Here is a 21,773-nt window from a genome sequence, read left to right as displayed (position 1 = left end):
TGAAATAATTCTTGAGAAATTATGGGTTTTGGTTCTTCGATTTCTACCATGACGGGTTTCATCCTCCAAGTAAATGATTTGTAGTTCTATGCTCCAAAGGAGTGATTATTAGACAAGTAAAAAGTGTATTCTTTGTATAATTCTCTACTTTCCTTGTTTGGTCTCTCTTATATATCCTTTTTCCTTCAATAGTCATGATTCTTCACATGTTCCTTGACTTTTGATTAAATTAAACTTTAATCTCATTTTTCAAAAGGGACATGACATTACACAATGCATTCTTTATAATCATTATTATATACTTACCTTTCTACATGCTTACATTATTATATGATTCAATGATTTTATGATTACATGATTAAATATTTATACATTTACATGATTATATGTCTACATGCTTATATTACGTCTACTTTTCATGTACTAATTTTTTCTTTCTCCAACAATTCATTATATTTAGTGGATATTCCTTGCATCAGGTGATACAACCAATTTCTAGGCGGCATTGCATATCTAATCGTTAATGTTCCTATGTTAAGATATGCAGATGATTCCATGGGCTTACAAAGACTCGTCTTATGCAAAAATAAATATAGAAACATGATCATATCCTAAGAGGGTCTATTACTTCATATAGACCCCATGGTAGTATCCTTTAGATGCTTGAATATTTACTTTACATGGATGTTTTAGAATGCTATGCACTTCAAGATACATGATCATTACAGGATTCACATGCACCTCAAAGTGGGGTCAAAGTGTAAAGATGAAATTTGCATACCATGCCATTTCCTATTTAGTTTAGTGTCTATTTTGAGGGAGGTGATTTGATACATAGACAAGTTGACAAATGGTGTAACCTTGGTCAAAGTTGAGTCCCTTACCCCATGTTATCTAGCTACCATTTACATATGTATCTATACACTTACCACTTATTGCCTTTCTTATGTATGCATTCACTCTACCACTTATTTGATATTCCTATGTTCACACTTATTCCCATGCACATGCTATTCGCTATGGTCTAGCCCCTTTCTATCCTAGGACTAATTCATGGTCATGTGATAATCCTTGTAGTTGCAAATTTGCCTTGCCCTAATTTAAAATTTAAAATTCAAATTCCAACTTTTACCCTTCCTTCCTAGGGACAACTTAATGGCAAATTTGCATGATATGTAGTTAAGGGCAATCGATGAATTAATTCTAATCAATGAGGAAAATCTAAAAAATGAAGAAAGAGAGAAACCATTCACATCTACACACTTCAAACAATGCTCTAAAAAGAATCTAGCATTACACAATTGTTTTATCAACATTTGCATGACTTAGAGTGCTATTTTTTATATTGTTCAATTGCATGCATGGTCCTCTCAGAGCTTGGTTGTACAACCCTATCAAGGTATTCAACAATACCACATTTCCCTTCATTTTTGGGGAAGGTATAACAAAATACTATACCTTAAGTGAAGTGAAGAAGAATGGTTTGTAGGTCAAGTAGGGTGAGTTCGTAGGCACATGACAACATCACAATCACAAATTTGTCCCTAATAGTTAGACTCAACACTACACAAGTATGATAGTATATCTTGGTTCCTAAGTGAATTAGTTGTTTGCTAAATTCCAGATACATCAAATTCAAATTAATAATAAAACTAATTCGTTCTTGAATTATCAAGTTAAATACATATAGTTTCTATTTACATTTTTCACATTCAATTATTTAAATTTATCAATATAAGTGTTATACATGAACTGATTTATTTAATATTTATATTGTTATTTATTCCCAATTAATAATTGAATTCCATTTATAATTTTATGATGCCCTGTCAATAATGTAAATAAAATACTATTATTTATTAATATTAATATTAAAAACAATAATAATTTAATAAAACATATATATTGAACAATTCTTGATTAACACTAAAAAGTAAGCAGCCAGGAAAACTGCCGGTGAGGAAATAATTATAGCTCTTGGATTACATAGGTAAAAAGAAGCTGCCAGCACTACAAGCAACAGCACAGACCTGGCAATACTTTCTTCATACAAAACATTTATTTTCTATCAGATATTGTTCTAATGTAAGCTGTTAGGAATTTATGAAGATTTTGCAAAGTGAAACATTAAAAACATACAGAAATTCTCGGTAAATTTATGCTAAAACATCCATTCAATAGAATGGTAATGCTCATATATTTATACAACTAACAAAGAGAAGAGCCCAAATGCCGCTGCCATTGTTGGGTGTACTGGGAGAAATTTTTTTTCTTCATTGCATACAATAACAAGGATCTTCATTTTTAAGAGAATAAAACTCTTCAGAAATTATCCACTTGAGTTGAATGCTCTGCATGTTTCCTGTACAAGAGGAAAGTGATCAGGGGAAGCTTGTATTACATAAATATAGCACTAATATGTATTGATTTGTGCTTTTATATCTGGATGGTGTTCTTTCATCTTTGCTTTATGTTCTAATATGTCATTAAAATATACCATTCTATGCTTGTTCATCTAAATCTTGTCACCCGTTTTTACAATGCAATGGAGGGCATTTGACAAAATATGAGACTTAAACAGGCAAGGAAGCTATGTACAATGGTTGGAAAGAACATGAGCTGGAAGATAACAGACATTCACTTGGTAAAAGTTTGTTTTAGTTTCCGAACTTCCATATTTACCAGGATAGAATGGAGTTGTCATCATCCCAAGGCATGAGCTATAAATTTCTCAATTTGAGCACAACCAATATGTTTTCCCATGTTGCCCATATTAAAAACAAAGAGATTATACTAAAGGAAAAATACAAAAGCAGAAGTAAATACAGAGAAAAGAAGAGTTCACAGCTTGTTATTCATCATAGGAAAATACGAATATATAGGTTCAACTGGCTTCAACAAGATTCTATAATTATGCTAATAGAAATGACAGCAAACTAGATATGATGGACAACTAACTAAAACTGATAGATAATAACTGGAGACTGTTGACAGCTAACTCAAACAGATCTACCAATCTCTATTGATTCCTATTCTAACTCTAAACAGATCAACAAATCTTTTTTTATTCCTATTCTAACTCTTAACTGTTGGAGCATTATATTCCAGCACCCCCTCTTAATGCTACAACGTTAAACTAATAGGAGATATATGTAAAAGCTGTTCTTTGAAAACAATTCTCAAATCAATAAGAATTCTTCAAGTTGCTCCCCAACTGCAGGTATAGTCATGCAGCTATCATCCAAGTTCCCAAAATCATTGGGCACCATTTGCACATGAAGTGTCTCATCACCCTCATAAAGGTATAATGCTGAACTTCCAGATTTCGGATCTCCCCTGAACTATTGGACACCAATCCCCACATATATGTCTCAAAACCCCAATGAGGTCTAGTTTCTCCAATCTACAAGCACATCAGACTATTGAGCATCTAACCATTTTCTACTGCATCCTTCCTTGTCTCTTCAAAATAGAACAAATGCCTCATCCTCAATGAAGCCAGAAATATCTGGTACTTCTTTTGCAGACCTCATTTGACACCTCCTTCTCTAAATCAATGCTTCTCTTCTTGTAGGAAAAGTTCCTCCTTTCTCTTCCATCACTCAGACTATGACTACAACAGCTGAAGCAGATCAAGCTGTTGTGATACCATATTAAAAACAAAGATATTATACTAAAGGAAAAATGCAAAAGCAGAAATAAATACAGAGAAAAGAAGAATTCACAGCTTGTTATTCATCATAGGAGAATACAAATATATAGGTTCAACTGACTTCAACAAGATCCTATAATTATGCTAATAGAAATGATAGCAAACTAGATATGATTGACAACTAACTAAAACTGATTGATGATTAACTGGAGATTGTTGACAGCTATCTCAAACAGATCGACAAATTTTATTTGATTCCTATTTTAACTCTGACTGTTGGAGCATTATATTCTAACACCCCATAGAGCAGAACATATATGTGCAGAAACAATAAAGCGACAGTATGGATCATTTTTGGGCAATTTGTTGCTATCACCATCTCTTTGATGAAATTTTCATAATCCCCAAGACATGAACTATAAATTTTAGAATTTCTCAATTTGAGCACAACCAATATGTTTTCCTATGTTGCCAATATGAGCAAAACCAATATGTGCAGAAACAGTAAAGCAAAAGTATAGATCATCTTTAGACAATTTGTTGCTATCATCGGCTATTTATTACAAAAATACAAGCTTCTCACAAACCCCTTCCATCTTCACCTTCTTTGCTAATCAATGGACAGAACACAGGTTGAATTGGAAATAAGTTTAAAGAGACTAATTGTTGCCTATTCAAATGCTTAAAAATGTTTTCCTATCGTCCATTGGGCCAGATCGTCTGGTGGGGAGGGCACTCCACCTAGGAAAAGGTCTGAGGTTCAACTCTGGGAAAGCTTTATGTGGTGCAGGATCATGAGTTGAAGTAGTCAGTCATTTACCCCAGGTTTCCATTGCCTCCCAGTCCATAAAATGTGTCTATGTTCATAAAGCCTCTCGGTACAATAAAAGGGTGTTCGCCAACCATAAATAGATGCTTTCCTAGGATTGGCATGTTGAATAAAAAGAGAAAAAGGTCATATTCATACTCAAAAACATTATGATTAAGATATAAGATAGTTGAGTCTCTATTCCTAGCTTATGCACTCTTAGATTTGATATTGTTAAAAAAATTCTCTGATAATGAAAAGCTTCAAGCATCCATAATAACACCTGTCTTGAAAGCTTCATCATCCTCGATGAGTTGAGTTCTGAAATTTTACAAATTATAAATTTCCCTTTCAAGAACGTTTGTTTGTAGCCTAACATCTGTAATTTGATTAATTCTTTTTGTTTTTCTCATTTGATTGTCGAGGATCTTCACTACCAGAATATAAGTGGATCCCAAAGTGTATGTAAAATGTTTTTTCTACGTATTTTCTGTGAGCCTAGTCTCCATATTGCTCACAATATTCTTTGGTAATCTATATTGAATGTTTTAAGTATTGGCATGGATTCTGAGGCTCGATGAATTATAAGATAGGTGAAAGATCTATCCATCATTGTTAGTCTATAGACTGTTATGATTTGGTTATTAGGTTTAATAAGTGACTGATATAAGGCTCATATTAGTTAACATGAAAGGGATACAAAAATAAAAAATGTATTGATAAAAAAAATGGTGCATTATAAAAAATGTGGATATTGATGAACATAAAAAGGTACATATATATGTCTACGTGAAATATGGTATACTCCTATCAAATATAACTCATAATTACATGGTATCAACTATCAAGGAATGGGTGTGACAAGTTTCTCATTCTCAAAAATCTTTGTTCTTGAGTCATTGTTAAAATCTTTGAATACGGATGAAAATCAATGGCATTTCTGATATTTTGGTTTGAGATGTGTTGTGTAGAGGTTTTCTCCTCCCCTTCTCCGAAGAGTGGTGCTGGGAAAGGTGCTAATGCTGCTGCATCCGCCTTTTGTGAACAGGTGCAGAACTAGGGGGTCAAGTACTATCTTGCCCCTCATGTGGTGTCTGAAGAAAGAAATGCTAGCTCTTCTTTCTTTGGGCTGGACAGAATTCTGGGGCTGGGAAGGCTGTTAATGTATTACAGGCTATGCTAGTTATGCAAAAGGCTACAGTACAGGGTGGTTGTTGTTTTGATGCTCAGTGCATGGAGATAGAGGACGGACATATTGAAGCTTCTGTGGTGCTACCAGATCTTTTGAATGTTGTTGGAACAGGTGATGGACTGCTCTTGAGGAAATCCTGGGTTGAAACTATTATAGGGAAGACTTGCTCCAAGCTTGTTCAATCCTTAACATCTGAACTGGTTGGGGAAGGCAAGAGCATTTTTCTTAGGGTCATTGATTCAATCATAGATATGGTGTCCTCAAGGCTAGAGAATTCCCTCACTGGAAAGTTTATAGGTGCCAGGCCTAACAGTGATGTTTTTAGGAAATGGGCGCAGTGAAAATGGATCCTTTTTGACCATTTTGAGATCTCAGCTACCGGGAATGGCTTCTTTTTGATCTCCTTTCCAAACCATGAAGATTATGTTTGGACCCTCTATTGGGACTCATTCTGACAATGCAAAAAATTGGTTGAGTTGCAGCCTCCTTGTGCATTAGAACTCCTTTTTCACATCACCTATAACAGATTTGATAAATTTTTAAATGGGTCTCCCTTGGTCAAATGTGCCTAAATGCTGTTCCTCATCACCCTCTATGTTCATATCAGATGCTGGAAGTTGTAAACAGTCCAAGAAAGTTCTAAGCCTATGAAGGTTTTGGAAATTTTCCTTAGTGTTTGTGCAATTGCAGAGTTTTAGTGGACTGTTGGACTTCTAGTTTTTTGACTTCTTAACCTGTCTGCCTATCCCACAAAAATTTTGCTAAGTCCATCAGATCCCTTCTTCCTTTCATTTTCCTTCATTCCATCAATTTGTAGGATTTCAATAGGTGTCCAAAGCTCAACTTCCTTGTCCTCACCTCCTGACCTCTTGTCCTCTCTTGCATTCCCACATTCTCCCTTTCTCTTGCTCCTTTACCCTCTTCCCTTTTGCAGTGTTGTGGAATTCATCTAGAGTTCTTTTGATTCCTTTCCATGTCCCGACCTCCTGTCCTCTTCCACACCCCTACTTTCTCTTGTCCCAACTTATGGTCAAGTTTCATGTTCTTTGTGGACTTGTGAGATCCATATAGACTTCTTCTCTTCCTCCCAACCTCTGTTTCTTCTCCTCTCCTGATAACTACAACCCTTGCTTCCTTGTTTCCCTATAGCAGAGTTCGTCTGGAATTCTTCTATCTCCCCTCCACCTCTAGACATCCAAACCTATTATTCCTCAATCACGCATTTCTTTGAGTTCATTTTGTAGAATTTTGTTGCACTGTTGGACCTCTAGACTTCCTCCAATTCATCCTCCACTTCCCTTTTCTGATTCCACATGTTTTTTGCACATCCTTTCCAATCTCTTATGTGGAGTTCTGATGGACTTATACAATCTCCTCTCCATCTCTTGATCTCCTAACCTCTGATCCATTTTTGTACTTCACTCCTTTCACTTCACCTCTCTTTCGGGGACTTGTGAAGTTCATTTGGACTTCTTCCACTTCATCTTTCCACATCCAAACCTTTCATTCTTCTTTCTCACATTCCCTTATAACCCTTCCTTGTAGACTTTTAGTGGACTTTTGGAGTACCATTTCAATGTCCTGTCTTGACCTGTAGTTCTCTAGCAAGATCCTGCATTTCTCCCAAAGTGTTTCCTTTGCTTACTTCATTTTTTGGAGTTCCAATGGGCTTCCAAACTACTATTTCAATGTCCTATCCTAACTTCCAGTTTTGCATTGCATTCCTACAAAATGAACCAATGGCTTTGTTGCTCCTTTCCTCTTGTCATGCAGTGTTCCTTTGGACTTTGGGATGTTCATTCCTCTAGTTCTACATCCTTTCCCCACATGTTTTCTCCTATCCTTAACTCACTCATTTTCATCCATTTGTGAAGTTTCAATGGACTTTCAAACTTCTATTGTAATGCCCTACCTTGATCTCTAGTCTTGAAGTGAAACCCCACACCTCTTGTCCCAACAACCTGTCTCACATCAAATTTTTGCATTTCTTCCATATTGCCTCTGACACTCACTAGATCTTCCCAAGACCCCATTAATGACCAAATCTGACCCCTACAACTACTCCAAGAGAACTTTCTCACCTGAAAACCATTGTTCATCTCAAGGGTGCAAATCTACATGCAATTTCAACGATGGATGATGAAGTCCAATTTTCCATGAATGTGGTAGTTGAGTCTCAAATGTTGATGATATTCATGCAAGCTCCAAACTGTCTATTCTTGGATTCCATGGAATTTAACTTATCTAGCATGCTACACTTATGACCTCTTATTCTTTGTTGAATTCCCACAAGCAACTAGGCAACCAAGCAAAAGGCTATATATACAAGTTTGTTTTTCAAACAAAGGGTTAGTCATTTTGGCTTTCCATGAGATTGAGGATGCTGAGGAACTTATAGGGTTTCAACTCTTGCAAGTTCAATTGCCTATATAGTAACACAATTTGTAAATCACAAGGAGATTTTTGTATTGTAAATGATGTGAGTTACTAAATGTCTCCACTACTCCATTTCTAAATCTTCAAAGGAACTTCAACGTGATGAATTGTGACAATATTCTAGCCTAGGGTTTCCTCTTCCCACGTGTGCTAGTATGAATGTAGTGAAGATTTGATCAATTTAGTAGCATTCTAATTCATTGCAAGTTTTGTAATGGTCTCTTCTTTATTGCATACAGATTTTGTAGTTTGGAGATGGACTACTAAGAACGTTCAGTTGTTAGATATCATATCTTGGTATATGTATATGGGCAACTCATATTTTATTGTGATTTCGAAGAGTTAATTATTTTGGTAAACTGACTCTATAACCCAATTGATTAGGCACTCGTCCTAGAAGTTTATAACCGACCATGCACTCAAAATGAAAACATCTACACCAATAGCTTAGCAGTAGGTTAGTTATATGTATGCACCTCATGATTTAGTGATTTGTCCAAGGAAACATCTATAGTGAACCATAAAAGTTCTTATCCTAAGTGTTGTGACGTTTTCACACATCGCCCCATTACAAATGGGGATCCCCTACTTTTTAGGCCCTCTCGGTCTTCTGGTTTTGGTTTTTGGGTCTTTTCGCGGTAGTCTCGTCAGTCCTCTTAGTTTGCAAATGTTTGGGGGTCAATTTGATCAAGTCTGCAGCTTGTTTGAGCAAATTTGGCCAAGTCTGGAACCTGTTTTGTCCGTTTTAGGGTTTCATCCTTCGGACTTGGATTTGAGGCCTTTCCTTTAGGGTTTTGGAAAAACTGAATGTTGCATTGAAATCAGGACCCTTTAAGGAACCTACTCGTGAAATTTGAGCGAATTCTAAGCAACTTTCTATTTTTAGAAAGTTCCTATTTTTTAGGGATTTCACTGCCTCCCGGATTGGTCTAATTTTGTCAAAAATCAAACTTACTATTTTTAGTAATTTCTATTTTGAGTGTCTCTACATCCTGTTTTGCCCTAACTTTGACATTTTGAAACACTTTCTATTTGTGGAAAGTCTATTTGTGGCAGGTTCTTCACAGGCAGACACTGAAGATTGAGTATTCTTGAACATTCTAAATCTGGAAGCTTCAAAATGTAGGCAAAGTGATCAAAAAATGGCTAAGTATGGAAGCCCATTCCATAAGTGGGAAGTATGGAAAATTTCCTAAGTCTAGCAAAATCACTTCAAATCCAAATGTGGCATCTTGAATCTGGAAAACGGTCAAAAATTGGCTAAGTATGGATGAAGAATCAAGCAGGGATCGTTGCCAAGGAAGAAGAATGTGAGTATGATCGAGAAAATCAAAAATTCCTTGGCATGGTGGATTTGGCGCCCAAGTCAAAGGTAGGGCGCTAAAATGGGGTGATGGAGGAATTTTCTTCCACCCCCAAAATTCCTTGACAATAGTGTTTTAGCGACCAAGAGTCGGGTAGAGCGCTCAAGCAAGAGTGTGGATGAATTTTCCTCCACACCACTTTTTCCTTCATGCCAAAATTTTGCCCAGACAGGAAGTTTGGCACCAAAACGGGGGTGTCAAGGAAAAGTCAACGAAGTCAACATTCCTCCACTACATGGAATCTACGCCCAAGGATAAAGAGGAGTGCCAAACCAAGGAAGAGAAGAAATTTCCTTCCAAAGGAAAATACCTCCACTTGGTCATTCCAACACCCAAGATTGAAGGATGAATTCCAAGGCATGGAAATGTAAAGTCAAAGATGAAATTGAAAAGAAAATTCGCCTCAGGAAAAAATTGAAACATCCTCTTTCAGGCCTGAAAATTCATCCGAATTTCAAGATAATGACAAATTTGGCTAAGTGAGAGAATTTTCTCTCCTGGACCCTAGAACTCAAATTTGAAAAAAATTCCTAAAAAGTAGGAAAAGTGAAAAATTGACCAAGTGTTGGAAATTCCTTCCTTCAGGACAAAATTCTTGGAAGAAGTGAAAATTTGGCGTTGTGTTGGAAATTCCTTCCTTCAGGATAGAATTCTAGGAAAGTGGAAAAATTGACTAAGTGTTGGAAATTCCTTCCTTCAGGACATAGTTCTTGGAAATCATGAAAAATTGGCTAAGGCATGAAGAATTTCCTTCCTCAAGGGTAAAGTAGAACCAAGGTCAAAAATGAGCACTGAATGAAGGGTATGGAGGATTTTTTCCTCCTCAAGCAAAATTCCTTCACCATGTGTTTTTAGCACCCAAGTTGGAGATGAAGTGCTAGACAGGGATAAGGAAGAAATTTCTTTCCAAAGGAGAATTCCTCGACAACATGAATTCCACACCAAGATGAATTGAAGGTAAAAGAAAAAATTCTAAGACAAGGAAGGAATCAAGGATGAATTGAACAAGAAAATCCCTTTGACGAAAATTTTGAAAAATTTTCGGGCATCAAAAATCATCCAGATTTCAAAATGATGACACATTTGGAATCATGAGAGAATTTTCTCTCCTCAACCCTGGAACTCAAATTTGAAAAAATTCCTAAAAAATAGGAAATGTGCAAAATTGATGAAAAATCTTCTTCAAAACAAGGAAATTTCAAAACTTCAAGAAGATTCTTCCCAGATAAAGTTTTCTCTCTAGGGGTTTCTCGCCAAGTGGCAGCCAAGTCAATGCATGTTGAGGTAGTGGAACACCTTTTTGCATGTAGCCATCACATTTAAGGCATTATGGTTGACTCTTTTTGCATACAGCCATCGCATGTGGAGATGATGGGCATTTATGGCAGCGTGAGCAGTTTTGCATGGAGGAATCTTTATTGCATGTTGGGCGAATTAGATGAAGATGGTGCATTTAATGCACAAGTGAACACCATTTTGGGCATGTAGGAATTTATTGTAAATGGGAAAAGTGGGCATTTAATGAATATTCCCACCTTGTTGCATCATGTGTGGGAATCTTTAAGGGCAAACCCTAATTAGGGTTTTGCATGTAGCCAAGGCTTGAAGCCTATATAAAGGGGTGACCCCTTCATTTGTAAGCAGGGAGATTGGTATGAAATTGTTGCAATAAGTTTTTGAGATAATAACAGTGAAACATTGTTCTTTGATGGTGTCCACTTAAGTTATTTTTCAAGACTTGCATGGGTTCACCTTCCTCACTTAGAGTAGTAGTATAGTGCTTTGATTTCAATGGAGAATGCAATGGTGTTTGATGAATTTCCATGGTTCATACTTTTTGCATCTTGTTGACTATAAGTTGCAATGTAAAGTTAGCCCGAGCCACCAAATTTCTGCTAAGTTCCATTGTGAATAGTTGTTTGGATTGCATCGTGTTGGGTATTCAAATGCACTTTCTCAATGTGAAAATCCTTCAACATCCTTAGAAGATTGCACTAGTTCTTGCAAAGTTGTAAACTTGGCAAAGTAGATCTTGGTTTATTTGGAATTTGCCCACTAAAGCATTATCTATTGATATCACTACCCTTAGGAGTACATTTAGATCCTTCTAACCCTTTACCCTTTATTTTTAGTTCATCTCAGTTTAGGCAGAAGCATCATAGAATTGCTATATCTGATGATGGAGTTCCAGCCATAGTAAAGAAGTGAAAGAATGATCAAATTTAAGTCCCCTTGGATTACTAGCATATCACATCAAGCCAATTGAATCACATCCATTGCGAAAAGGAACCTTGGAGTCGATTGTTTGAACCCATGGCAATCTTAGCATACAATCGTACTTTGATCAAGAGAGAGTGAAGTGACCATTAGGCAGCTTTATTTTGTGTTCGACACTGTCATAAAAAATACGTCAACACTAAGGAACAATGTTTTGCATACCTTCATCTTGTAGTTGTGCAATGATGCTAATATTAGCTAAAAAGAGGTTCTATATCTAGCAAGTAACTTTTTGGTCTAGTGAAAAGCTTTAGGGCCAAGTGTACATTGAGCACTACTACAATAGTTCATTTTTTTATCTTCAATTGTGATCAATCTTATTAACAATAGCTCTAGGAACACCCTGTTGAGTTTAGCCTTGGAAAGATTGCTTAGTTCAAAGGATGGAGCTCTCGTTCAAAGGACGGGGTTCTCGGCTAAAATGCCTTAACCTTTTCTCATGCCTTCACCAAATTTTTTATTTTGAATTTATTTTGAATTTTTGAATTTTTCACTTTTTAATTTTTTGACTTAAAATGACTCTTACTTACTCTACGCTAAGCTATATCAAGGACTCAGACACCTTATTCTACAACTAAAAAAGCAAAAGAGAGGGGTCCCCATTTATGATGGGGCGATGTGTGATTTGGTCACAACAGAACTTTGGAATGTTCATAACACTAGTTCTACATCCTTTCCCACATACTCAACTCCCTCATTTTCATTCATTTGCAAAGTTTTGATGGACTTTTGGACTTCCATTATAATGTCATATCTTGACCTCAGGTCTCAAAAAATCCCACATCTCCCATCCCAACCTCTTGTCTCACATCGAGTTTTTTCATATTTCCTTCAGATTGCCTTCGTCACTTGCTAGATCTTCCTACAATGCCATTAATGACATATTTGACTCAGTGGTCCAAGAGAATTTTCCTACCCAAAAACCATTTTCATCCCAAGAGTGCATGTTTACCGCTAAAACTGATAAATTAAATACAAGAAATAATAGTGTACATGACAATGCATACCAGACACAACAGTAAAATATATCTTTATTCACACATGCAATTTTTATAAAGAAGAAGACTTGAGATGGTCGGCCAAGGATTATAGTTCACCCGACTATACCATACTACCTTCCGTGGTGGTACACCACATATTTAAAAGACTCGACGATTGCCAAGATACACAACCATCAACCAACTGACACCTAACTACCCGAGAGTGCCAACCCACTTAATACAATTAATTAATACATTGTCGGATAACAAATATTATCAAATATAATCATAGGCATTTTATGCTGACTACATCATCCCCCCCAAAATAAAAAGTTGTCTTCCAAACGACATGTAAACATCAAGTAATATCTGGAAAGACTAATGACAAGGGTGTAGGTAATGTCTTGTACTGGACAACCCCAACTTGTAGTGTACCTGCCAAATCAAATGGGGGTTTGGGGGCAGCGCCCCTAGTGGGGTCTAGGGGTAGTGCCCTCGTGGGGTCCTAGGGCAGCGCCCGGGGCGCACTCCCTGTTGCAGTACAAGGCAAGGTCGAAGGGTAGCATCCCCATCACCAACACCAAATTACAACCTTCAAACCCACACGAAACTCCATGGCATACATGATTTTCGTGATTTTTTAAGACACAAAAAACATTGTTGATGAAGCCAACAAATAGAGATTTCACTCCTACCACATGCTTCTAACCACATACGACTCCCTTCACCTCAAGTACAACTTCATATGCATCAAGTATGATCTGATACAAATTACGTACATTCTGAAACATAACAAGTACCTTTAGCTCTTTTGCATGTATGGCTTGCACACCTCTGTGCCTATACGGTTCAATGGTTGGCCCATACGACCTAAGCTTGTCTTTACGTACGGCCAACTCTTGATGCACTCTTCATAAGGTTTGATGCTCCTCACGTATGGTTCCGTACGACTTGATCTCTTCCACATACATACCACCTTCCAAATGTGCCCATGCCCATACGGCTATGTTATTCATGTATGGGTTAATGGTGTTCACGTATGGCTCTTTTATTGCAACCCCCTACGGTGTTTGTAGGATGTTCAACCTTTTGCTCTTGTGATTGTACGGATTCCAATGTACAGATTCCTTGCTCATGTACGACTACCCACTCAGTCCATACGAGTTCCTCCACCCTCATGTCTTCCTATACGGCGTACTTCCCACGTACAACCTTGACACTTCGTACGGCCTTGAAAGTTCCTTCTTGTATGGTCTTGGCACTTTTTTCCTGTACAATTTCTCACCCACCTTGTATGGCCATTCTTCGCGCAGCCACTTTCTCCCTTTGAACAACTTGTCACTTGTGTACGAACTGCAAGTTACCCTACGAACATCTATGGCATACAACTTCAACTCGTACGGTTTCCCCTTGTACGACATCTTATTTCCAAGCCTGCTTCGTGTTGTCCTCAATTTTTTATTTCAAAAATTGGACTATCACATGGAAATTTTTATTAAAAAATGAAAAATTTTACTCTATGGCACGCTTCTCGAGGTAGAAATTCGTCCCATCCTTGGACTGGATCGATTGTTGATCCATCCCCAAGCTACGTTTCGAATTTCGTCGCGTTTCGAGTCTGTTTGCTATGTTTTTGCTTCAATGTAGGGGAATTTTTCGATAATTACCAGTAACTGGTAATTTGTTTTTCAAAACCCCCTTGAAGCTTTTGGTCTTGTAGGGGAATTTTTCTCCAATTACAAGTTTTTGGAAACTGGTAAAAAGGGTTTTAAAACCCCCTTTACTAGTAGAATGACTTAAGTGTTTTGTAAAACTTGTAAATGGGTTTTTAAAACCCCTTTACATGTTTTTATGACTTAAAGTTATTTTTCATTTTTAAATAGAACTTGTAAATGGGATTTTAAAATCCCTTTACATATTTTAAGTAAAATCACTTGTAAAGGGAATTCTATTGCCCCATTACAAGTAATTTTACTTGTATTTCCATTTCTAAAACCCGAAATTTGCCTTAGAGGCAAAAATATGAACATTTTTAAAACTTGTATTTCCATTTCTAAAACCCGAAATTTCTCCCATGCCTTTGCAAATTGATTTGGGTTCGAATTTTTTTGGAAGAAAGATAGGGATTCTTTCCAAAGGCGGATTTGCTGCAACTTTGAAGGATTCAAACCCTTGTTCTACGCATCTATCAAATTGATTTTCGCCATTTGTCTTCTTCAACGTTTTTTTTTCTGAATCATGCATTTGTGCCATTTGCCACGGTTTGGAGGTTCGAATCTGCTCTTACCTAAGGCGTTTTTGATTTAATCATTAATGCGTTGGATTTCAAGCTGCATTCAAACCGTTTTGTGCGCATTTTGGGGAATCGATTTGCAAAAACGCCCTAAAAACCAGTCACGTTTTTTGCAAGTTTCGCACCTTTTTCGTTCAAGGTATGCTTTCAATTCTAAATCATTTTTGCTTTCTCTTCTATGTAATGATGAATCAAATCATTTTTGAATTACTTCCTTGGCATTTTTCATGGAGTTTTTATAGCGAATCGGTTTTTCTTTGGTCACCATGCGTGGCTAAGTTTCTTCCTTTGTTTAATTTCTATTTAAAGGGTTTCATCTTCTATGTTTGGTTGACTCCACAAGCTTGGATCTCTCCTCATCTTTGCAAGGTAATTTTTATTTTTATATTTCTCTTTTGTTTCTTTCCTTGCAATTTCCTTGTTAAAGTTTTGGTTTTGTTCATGTTCATATTGGGTTTATGAGAGGAAATTCCCCATTCTACAAAGAAATTTGTAAAGAAAAAGTTGTTCTTCCCCATTGAAAATTCTCCTTCTTTACTTGTATTCGGGTTTTAGAAACCCGATTGCAAGTAAGAGGAAAATATGTGTTCTTCCCTTTTTGGACAAAGACTTAACCTTCTCTGATCCAAAGGATCAAGTTTCAAAACAAGAAAAATGTGTTCTTCCAATTTGCAATCTTCCCAATTTGCAAAGAAATTTGCAAGTGTGAAAAATTCTACCTCAAGATGCGTTCTTCCCTTTTTTGGACAAAGACTTAACCTTCTTTAGTCCAAAAATCAAGTTTCAATGACGGAAAAATCAAGTTCTTCCCAATTTCGGGTTTTGAAATCCGGATTGCAAGTTGAAAGTCCTTCCCATTTTGGCATGACAAAATTCCAAGTGATCTTCCCGAAATTCATTTTTACCTATCCACTTCCAATTCCCTCATCCGTACTTATCATCTTCGTCATTTCCCGCATGCCTAAATACCTTTTTCCGTCCATTCCTTTGATTTTCAGTTTGTAAATAAGTTTGCATTTGGATTTAGAAAACCAATTGCAAATGTGTTCTTCCCAACTTCCAAACTGAAAATTCATTCTCCTTCCATTCAATCATGCTTCGTGTTTCGCAAGTATAATTGCATTCGGAATTTAAAATCCGATTGCACGTTTGTACTTCCCTCTTGTGTACTTGCGAAACACGTTTCAAAACCCGAAATAAGTCAAAAGCTTATTTTTCCACCTCTTATATCTCCTCTCACAAAGCCAAAATACGAAAGTTGAACTTTCTCATTTGGAGGAGTGAAGATGTCTAAAGATACTAACTTTGATATTGCCTTGATACTCTTGGATTTACATTGCAGCATTCCCGGTTGTTTCTAGATGACAGATGTATCATCATCTCCCACTCCAAAAAAGATGAAATACAGGTATGATAAATACCAGAATGAAGTTCCGCAGTCACAGATCTCCTCCTCCCTTGATCATATCAAGGATACTGAGATAGGGCATGTTGATATGACTGAATTCATACGAAGGATTGAAGATCCGAAGGAGGGGGATATGCAACGGTTGCTGGACAGCCATATCCATCATGCCGCATCCTTTCCAGTTGCTGCCCTAGAACCAGAATTTATTCTAGCATGTGCTCATCATTTTGACAAAGAGTCATGAGTCATTAGAAATGATGATGGGGAAGTGATCATTCGCCTGGATGCAGAAGCTATAGAGAGGGTTTTCAAAATACCTTCCGAAACCATTTATATAGAGATCTCCAAGCAAAGTGCAGCTGAATACTTTGCCAAAAGGGAGAAAGACTGTAAGCGTCATATCAACAAATGGATTCATGAACCTCGCACTGCTCTTACCAGATGGGCAAAGTTATATCGGTCTGATTTTAAGAATGAGATCGGTGATACTATTACTCTTCTTAGCCGTATGATGGGATTGGAGCATTCCAATGTTTTTGAACCTTGGATGTACCAATTTATTATGTTAGTAAGGCAGTCTCAGCACATCTGTTGGGGTGAAATCATCAGTGATGCTTTGTGTGAACAACTTGCAGTCGTCCCTACTACCTTCACCTTCTACATGAATTCATATCTCGTGTATATTGTTGCATCACTTAGACATTTCCCAGGTCTTTCCACCAAGGGTGATCGCATGCCTGTACCGGTTTGGGAATCCTATGATCAGTTGCCTCTAAGATCAAGTAGGTCTCATTTCAGAAGGGTTCAGGACGCTTTCTTTGGTCATTATTTGTGTCAATTTGACAAGAACCTGAAGAACAAAAGAGTCTCAGATGAAGCATGGGAAAAGGTGAAAGAATATGGTTGTTTGTTTCTCCAATTTCCAACTTTTACCTACATGAGAGTTGGGTGTTATGGCGGGCAGCCTTACATGCTCCCACAGTACCCAACAGACAAGATTATTCTCATGGAATTGGGAAGGCAGATCATGGCTGTGCATACACACCAGTCAGTTAAGCACAAGGTTGGCATGGGTATTTCTTCCAACAACCCATTGAAGATTGGTCAATATTCTCTAATGACTTCAATCAAGGCCAGGGCTATGGAGACTGAGTTGTAGGAAATCAGACTCAAGATTCAAACCTAGAGCTGATTTCGATTACCGAGGCATGAAAGAGAAGATCAAGAAGACCTTCATCCATGTACACCGGATAGAAGATATCTGGGCTGACCTTTGTACCGAAAAGGAGATTCGCAAGATGGATTACTGCCGACTCACTATAGAACAGATTGTTGATCTAAACCTCGCGAACATGCCACAAGGTATGATTGATGATGGTAATGTTCTTGATCCTGAGTTTGTCAATCAGAATGTTGATGAGGCTCCGCTTCCTTCTATCTACTGGTCCCACAAGGAAGGCACTTCTATCTTGGATAGATTTCAGTCAGTTCTTGCCAATACCAATATCTGGCTTAAGAATAATGGTGTCAAGCTCATTAAGATTAAGATGGGGAAAGAAGATGATTCTACAGGTCCTCTTGGGCGGAAGTCTAAAATTCAACTAGACAACAAAGAAGGTGCATCCTCTTCTAGTACGAGGATTAAATTGCGAGTCAACCGTGCAATGGTGCTTCCTCCTCAGGAAATAACAGTTCAAGGCAAGGAGAAGCCACAGTTGAAAATTCATGTGATTGATCCTGAAGCTTCAGAGGAAGAAACTCAATCTGATAATGCTCCTCAGTCACTTTCTACAGAGTCTCCACATAATTTTCTTTCTTCATTTCCTACTGAGGTACCCATGTTTCCTCCTGTGATAGATGTGAGCTCTCAATCTGCCCCTTCAGTTTCGGAATCTCCACAAAACGTCCTCCCACTTTCAGCAGCAGAACCATCTCAAGGCCATCCTCAGGAAAATTTGTTGAATATCTTTTTGGAAGATCCTTCATATGTACCTGTGTCTGATATTGATACTTCTATGACCTGTTTTGATGAGTTCATGACATCTTCATCACATCCTGTCGTCACTCAGCAGACTATGGTGGCTATCCAGACGGACACTTCTCCCAAGGTCACCACTGTTATTCAAACAGAAACTGCTTCTCCCTCTATCCCAGAATCAGAGTTAATGGCTTTACCTCCATGGCTCAGTTCTTTCACTGCAAAGAGGAAGAAGCAGGTGATATCACCTGATCCCTTCGACTACCAACAGTTGAAACAATCAAAACCTAAAGCTGTTAAGAAGGCAAAGACAGTTTCGAGGGTGATCGTTGATGAAAACCGGATGAGAGTGGCAGAGATTGCTGAACCAATATCAGATAAACCAGTTGAAGAAATGCAAGCAGCTGATTATCGGATCACCAAAGTTCAATTGGGTAAGCAGACTCATGAAGTTGGCAAGCACGATGCTCAACAAACAGTGGCTACATTGGTACAACGATATGATGAGGTGTTGACCAAGAAAGATCAACTAGAAGTAGAGAATCAAAGACTCGTGGCAGCTATCCAAAGTATTACTCAACCTTCAAGTGGAGAAGGCCAAGTACCTATTTCTTCCAGGGTCAGTGAACCAATCCAAGGTATCGAGAGAGCCGCCCAAAAGGTTCAAGCCTTAGACACCTAGGTTGATCAACTGCATGACTTATGTTCACAAGTCATAAGACAGGTATTTGAAATGATGGTTAAATTGGAGATCATTGAAGATAAGTTGAATCAAATCTTGGGTGCTTTCAAGCTAAATTTGGAGAAGGTTGAGGGAAATTTAGTCTCTTGGCGAAAGATGCCTCAATATCAATTGAGCGTTCTTCAGGTGCATGATGTGATTCCTTCCAGAGTCACGTACATTGAATATGAGGAACTCCTGGAGAACAAATCTCTTGTTCTCAAATCACTCATTGAAGAAATTGATGAAACCTTAAAGTTGCGAGAAGCAGTCTTTCAAGATGTAACCTCCCATTGCAAAAAGGAATCCTGCGACATTTTCAATCAGAATGATGAGCTGCTGCCCGAGGAAGAAGTTCTTGCAGACCTGCAACTCAAGATTCATGATGAATATTGATTAAGTATCAAACTGAGTTGTAGGAAATCCGGTCAGCATTGGAAAAAGGGAATTCCACGCTATGCCAATGCCATGATGTCATCGTAAAAACTAGGGTGGTGGCTATGAACACTCATGAACCAGATCCTGATGAATTGCAGAAAGTTATTCAGAAGTTCGATTTGTTCGTATCTTCAAGAGTTGCAACTTAAGTGTTTTTAACACTTTTTGTAAATTTTTAAAAATTGTAATTTCAGAATTGTAGTTTCCCTTTCGGCAAGTTGTCATCACTTGCATTTTTGTAATTGCAAGTTGTCATCACTTGCATTTTTGTAATTACTAGTAAGACAACTACAAGTTGTGTCCAATTAGGACTGTAGTTAGAATAAGTCTTAGTTAGTTAATAAAGTCATAATTAGTTGTTGAATAGGTCTTGGTGGTTGAGGGAATTTCTCAAGTTAGTTAGGATCCTCCCACCTTTTTCTCAAGGCTCCTCTCCTATAAATAGAAGAGAGGGTCCTTTGTAATTTTTATCTTTTGGAAAACAAGCAAAAACTCTGCCAAATTTACAGCAAGAAGTCTTTGAGCTTATGTATGTAGATTGAAAGTTTTTGAAGAATAATAAAGAAGGATTACTCAAGTTTTGAGTCTTTGAGCTACATGTTTGAGTTTGAATCTTTTTATATCTTCTATGCAAAGTGTTTCTAAAGGAACTTAGTCCAATCTGATTTGAAGTCTGAGCTGCAAGTAGAGAAGATTAATTAAAATAGGAAAATCTCTAGAAGGTGCAGCAAGTCTTTGAGCTTGCGTCTATTCTTGAGGAAAAGTTACTGTTTGATAAGAAATATCAGCAAGTCTTTGAGCTTGCATTAGTTCTTGTCTTTGTGTTAAAAGAATAAATTATTCCAGTCTTTGAGCTGTTGTCGTTTATTCATTGTAAAATTTAGTATAGAAAAGGGTAGATAGGACTTCCAATAGTCAAGTCTTTGAGCTTGATATTGCTGTCCCGTCCTGAAGGAAGTGACGGAAGTCTTTGCGCTTTCAGGAAACTTCATTTCCTTTCTCTTATTTCACTTTAAAGTCGTTACTGTTGTTATTCAATCGCTATCCTTTTCTGTGAAGAGAAGAGGATATTGTCTTTCTTGAAAAAAGAAGAAAGATTGCTGTCCCATCCCATTTTACTTTCCAAGTTGTAGTTAGATAGGGGGAGCCTTCCCTTAATTAGGAGAGTTTTTACTCGTGTGTTGTGGTTGAAACCACAATTTTGTATATTTCCCCAAGTGTACAAAATTTTCAACCAACACTTCATATGGCGTATGGATTTTGTTTGTACAGTATGATCCTTCTATGTCCTTCATACAACCTGTATGGTATCCCGTACAATGCCCTCACGACCCCGTACGGCTGCTCTACTTTTTCCTACGACAATGGTACCCCCTCATATGACTTCTGATCACCGTATAGATTCTTATATGACTTCCCAACCTCAAACAAGTTCTTGTTGTACGACCCATTCTCACCTTGGTACTGCTTGATCTCATATAGTTTCTCCTGCCTACCACTTGACCTAGTATGGAATGCTTCAAATGGTCTTTGGTTTTCTACAAGCCGAAATTCTTTTATGATTTTTTTCCTTTTATTTTCCATCTTTGTGTTGTCCGATGTATCATCCATAGCTTTACACGCTTGCATGGATTGCCCTTCACCAAGAGTTGTCGCTTCAAGAAAATTACACGTTGGCAAAAATACCTCATAGTCCTCCATTTGCCAGTGGAATAGTCCATTCAAGGAATTCGTCTCATCTTCAATGCAATCTTCCAGTTTAGGCACCCCTTCATCATTGGGTTCGGTGCCTTTCCTCCCTTCGCCCATACATAACTCTCCACCCTCAGACTTCGAGTCGAAGGATGTCAGTTCTTTACTCATAGCTTGATTCCTTAGGTTGATGACGTACTTCCTTCTGTCACTCTCGATCGAGAGTGTGTTCTGCTTCTGATTATGATTCGCTTGGGCAAGAATTAGCCATCCCCTTCCGAGGAGTGCATCGTGTGCCTTCTTCTGCAACGGGATGACTACAAAGTCCAAGAAAAATTGTTGTGTCCCAATCATTACTTTTTGCGCCATCAATGTTCCCAACGGCTCGATGTCGTTCCGGTCGGCACCTACCAAGTGGAAGGTCGACGGCCAAGGTGTCAACTTCCCCAGACATTTCCAAGTGTCTTCTAGTAGTACGTTTACTCCCGAGCCTCCATTGACAATGGTGTTTGTCAACATCTTCCCCATTATTTC

At 37.7% G+C, this 21,773-nt stretch overlaps 1 protein-coding gene across 2 annotated transcripts in view; it reads right to left on the bottom strand.

Annotated features, from left to right (window-relative positions):
- Window positions 1–1,903: 1,903 nt before the first annotated feature.
- The window catches only part of LOC131051351 (uncharacterized), a 47,209-nt gene continuing 27,339 nt past the window's right edge, over window positions 1,904–21,773 (bottom strand). Inside the window, exon 5 of one of the 2 annotated variants that reach the window (XM_057985824.2) lies at window positions 1,904–2,362. The gene's annotated coding sequence lies outside the window, so the exon portion shown is untranslated. Of the gene's footprint in view, window positions 2,363–2,867; window positions 3,638–21,773 lie in introns of those variants that run through there. The other variant, XM_057985826.2, reaches the window with a different exon arrangement.

This window comes from Cryptomeria japonica, chromosome 11, assembly GCF_030272615.1.
Source record: "Cryptomeria japonica chromosome 11, Sugi_1.0, whole genome shotgun sequence".
NCBI lineage: Eukaryota > Viridiplantae > Streptophyta > Pinopsida > Cupressales > Cupressaceae > Cryptomeria > Cryptomeria japonica.
Note: the sequence above shows the minus strand (reverse complement) of the source record. Positions and strands in the feature narration are given on the sequence as shown.